Source organism: Tauraco erythrolophus, chromosome Z (assembly GCF_009769465.1).
Source record: "Tauraco erythrolophus isolate bTauEry1 chromosome Z, bTauEry1.pri, whole genome shotgun sequence".
In the NCBI taxonomy this organism is placed as follows: domain Eukaryota; kingdom Metazoa; phylum Chordata; class Aves; order Musophagiformes; family Musophagidae; genus Tauraco; species Tauraco erythrolophus.
In genome coordinates, this window is record NC_141496.1 from 54,374,015 (window position 1) to 54,378,837 (window position 4,823).

The following is a 4,823-nucleotide window of genomic DNA, read 5'->3' on the forward strand; positions in this document are numbered from 1 at the left end:
AGTAATTAACTGCAACTTCTTCTGAAATCTACCTTAATACACACCAAGACTTCATAATTCTGACATTTGCTTTTAGAAAATGAATAATACATGGTGATGAATGTTCATGAAGTTCAGATTTGGGACTAACCTCAGCTTTGAATGTACTATGTGGAGATATGACAACGGCAAGATCCATCAAATGGTATGCATATCATAGTGACAGAGCAATGAGGCATAACATCATCATACATCCCTTCTATCAGTAATGGTACATTAACAGTATTTTTTGTCATATCATAATTATCTGGGATGAAGGAAGCAATTACAATATACAGTAATTGTTTGAAAATCTTCCTGAAAATATGAGCTTAAATTCTTAACACATGCTGATATGCAGATTCCTCCTTAAGATATTCTCAGCACTAAGAAGGGAAAAATCAGGTTTGCATATTTTAAATAAAAGAGTACCATTAAGGTATTCTGCATTTGATCCTACACTTTGTACATTTATTTTGTCTAAAATTACAAACTGAAATTTCATACATAATATTTGGCTTCTCTTCTGAAGTATTGCATAAACAAATTATCTAAACCATTTGTATATTGTGATATGAATTTCAGCCAAGATCTGATTTACTTCCTCAGAAGTTGTCAGAAGGTCTGCTTCTCTTTGAACTTTTGGTGTAATTTCAAGTAAATCAGAACCCAATTTAAAGTAAATTTCTGTCTTACAGCAGCATAGTCACACAGAAACTACACAGTGATTAGTTGTATTTACATGCTATACTATTGGGTTTGTGCTATAGTTATTGTGATCCCTCGCAATATGGACAACTCTTCTTGAAAAAGCTTCTTCTGGTTAATGTGAAGTTTTATAAACATTGAGCCATAATTTTGAAAAATTACAAAAAATATTAATATAGTAGATGATTGTAAAACAAAGAAAAACAAAGTGCAAATCTCAAAAGAAGCTACCAAGTCCATTTTCTTTTCAAAACTCAGATACAGGTGCAGTTAACTATATTTACAGTTTTCAAATCAAAAGTTTAGAAACTTCATTTCCTTTGGCTCTACATGTCAATTCCTTTGCATATTGAAGTCAAAGGCAAAACAGAAAATCTCATATGAACATAAACAGATTTTCAAAAATGCTCAAACTCTACAAATAACAATACATAAATATCTGCATGCTTTTATTAAGTACATTGCATACATTAGTTTACATATTTTCCAAATAATACCAACATTTTATGTTAGATAAACGATTCTGGAACCTCTTCATTAAAAAGCTTCTCATAACTGAAGTTAAAGCTTAAACTTTTCTGAAAACTGCATTTTTCCCTTCTGCAACTTTTAAGCATTTCTTATATCTGTCAAAACAGCACGTGGACATAAAAATTTTAAAGGAATATACTGATAGAAAAACAGTTCACATCATATTTTTGTTATAAATGAAAACTTGGAAAACTATTTTAAGCTGCAGCATAGTAGTAAGAAACGTGTCTTGATTATTAAAAGACTACCTTCTGCAGAGGGTAGAAAATTATATTTTCTTTTTTCTCTAGACATTAATTAAGTCATCTTTTATTTTGTTGTAAGATGTCTCACTGCTATTGTTCCTCTCTTGTTCACTACTTCAAAATTTGTCCTTTAGTTTCATTCCTGCATTTTTAAAATGTGCTGAACATTAATAATAACAATAACAAGGAGAAAGTTATTGATCATGGAAACAAATAAAATTTGTCCTAGATCAGCTTATATGTAGCTCTGTGTTTACAGCAAGAATACCTATTTCAGCAGGATTTCAGTTAGGGTGAAATAAATGGCAAAAATCACAGTTAACTTCAGTGGGATCAAGTCTTTGTCTAAAGTATCATTAAGTGTTTATGGTATTTTTCAAGTTATACAAGAGAAATTATCTTTAAAATAATTCATATTTAATAAAAGACTGATATCAATTTTTAAGGAATAAAAATGTTTTTTGAAAATATTATAGATATTACCTGAAATAATGTTACAGAAAGTAATGCTCTTACAAGCCATTTTCTGTCCAAGAAATCATTAAAACTGTGATATATCTATCAATAGCAAATGATTATTCATTTATTCTCTCACATGCATGAAATCATTTTTAGTTTCTGATCCTCATTTGCACTACTTTTCTCTGCCATTATGTATATGTTCTGTAGCATTGTTCTTCAATTTCTCAAATCAGAAAACAATACCTTCACAATCTTCTATACTAGTTTTTTCACATATTTACAAGTTAATGATTTTAGTATTGGATATAGTTTGGAAATATGCTGCTGTTAAATTTGTCCCAGATCGTTTGTAATACCTTGATTTTCTCCAGTGTGTTTTTAATGAACTCAAAATAAATTTGTATGGCAATCTACTGCTCACATCCTTGAGAACTTATCATTACTTATTGGTTTAACAAACACTAGTCAATGACGTTTTTAAAAGCAGAAAATACAGGAGTTTAATATCCAGCTTTAGGTGTCATTTGATGGATGGGTGTAGCTAACAGTTAAGAGGAGTTCATCACTTCTAAGAAAAATGAGGACTTGATACTCCTCTTCCCTAAGAGTAAGAAATGAAGTATGGGGTAGAATGCCCAATAACATATACTCCCCACTGCTGGGCTGTGTTTAAAGGTGAGATTTTTTTTTTCAAAGTGCTCAATCCCAGGGCAAAACTGATATCACCAAATATCTTTTATATTCAGTGCTGTGTGCTCATGTCTTAATTTATTAATTTGCAAACTAATCCTTGATCCTATCACCTTCGCTGCCAACATTTAAGTTGTTTGAGATTCTGTTTGAGCTAATTGCTGCTTCTTCACTGACACTGGTTGTATACAACTTGGCAGTTTGATCAGAGACTCAGTGATTTGTCGGGTAGAAACAGCATGCCATTGGACTGCATCAGTCCCAATGGGCATATTTGACATAGCTTGGCAGTTCTCCATAATAAGCATTATAACTTTTAAAGCATTGTGTGTATGTGTAAAGAAAATTATGTTTATGAGAGCCAGCCTGTAGCACATTCCTACTTCTGGTTAGTCACTCCATTCAAGACACTTCTGTCACTGTGTCTGCAACACGAAACAATCTGTTGACAGCTGTATTTATCTTTTGAAGCCATAAAATTTAGAAGAAACATCAGAAATCCAGAATCAGGCAAGATAAATGTTAGGGTGCAAGAACAGCAAAACTTAATGTAGATTCTAAGATTTTGAGTTGGCAAAAAAGTGGTAACAACCCTGAAGAAAATCTGCAGTTACAGTAGAGCACCAAGTATTTCAATTGTTGACAATACAAAATCTGTCCAGCCAGCCAACCACTGAAATAACCTCGTTAGGTGCACACAAAAATGTCTGACACAGGTTATTTAAAACTGCATCTGCAATTCTTAGTCCAGGACAACTTTCTTATTTTTTCACTATTATTTATATTTCTTTCTTCTAAAGAAGTTGGTACTTCAGATGACAGAGCAGAGCTCCAAGACCAAGTGTTGCACTGGAGAGGCAGCTCAGCCACAGGGACTGTGTCCAGATCCACAACTTCCAGCAGGCCCAATGAAGAAAATGTGACTGGCTGGATCTGAACTTCTAACTCAAGATATGTATTTTGCATCCATTGACGTCACGAAACCTACTCCTCCATTACACATGCTTTTTCTGGGTCTACTTCTACTCCTTCCAATCTTCACATTTTTGGATCTGACCGTGATCTTATTTTGACTAATTTTTGAGCAGCACAACTTCACTAGCTTCAGGGAAATTGAATTTGATATACAGTGGTGGAGGTATATTAGTGTTAAAACAATGATTTTGACACGATCATTGTCAATGTTAGGCTCATTTTGCAAAAAGTAGATTTTTTTTCTCCCGTTTGCTGTCACTATGGTAACAACATCAAATGACTTCCTGTGACAGCATGGGCAGGGGTGGGAGTTGTGATGAAAATGAAGCCATAAAAATATTCTTCTTGGCAACAAATTACATCTGAAGTAGAGTCACATTACTATTTTCTCTTCATACATCTATCTTTTCCATGCTATGTTTCCACCAGATTGTTAAAAATCCCTGGTTGCTATTTCTAAACCATGTGATGCGTGAAGTGTTTTGCTTCGGCACTTTTAAGATTGGAGAGTGCTGAGGCAAGAGTTCTCAGGCTAATAAATTCAGGATTTAGCATTTACCTTGGCTCTTTAAGGCAATATTTTATTACTTCTTGTAATTACAGGAAAGCCCTGAGGGGACCTTCGGTGATATATACAGTATAAATAGGAATATTGATTCAGTCAGTCAATCAGCCAGGCATTATTTTATATAGTACATCTACCTTTCAGTGTTCATCTTTGGTCACTGCAGATAAATAATGCAAAAGGAATTAGAGCCATAAATAAAGCTTCTGCACAGGAAGAATAGTTCTGACAGAAGCTGTAGTACATAATAAATATGCACGAGACCAACTTATTAATAAGATAACTGGTATTCTAGCTTCTGTAGTAGCACGCTCAATAGTGCCATGAACCAGATGCAAACCATGTTCCCTAGAGGCCAGCTATTAATTCCTTGGCTAAGCAGCAATATAAGCAACATTACTTTAAATACAGGCTGTTTCTCCTCTACTCTTTAACTATCCCACAGTGCTGAAATTGTAATGAAAAGAGATATGGAGCTCAGCCAGACAGTCATTTGCAATCCAGTCAAGTGGATATAACTGCATGGAGACAGGTTTTTTTCTTTTTATGCTTTTTATCAAATTGAGGTTAAATACACCTGGTTTCTTCAAATTCCTCCTTTGGCTCCTTAAGTATATGTAATTCAAAAT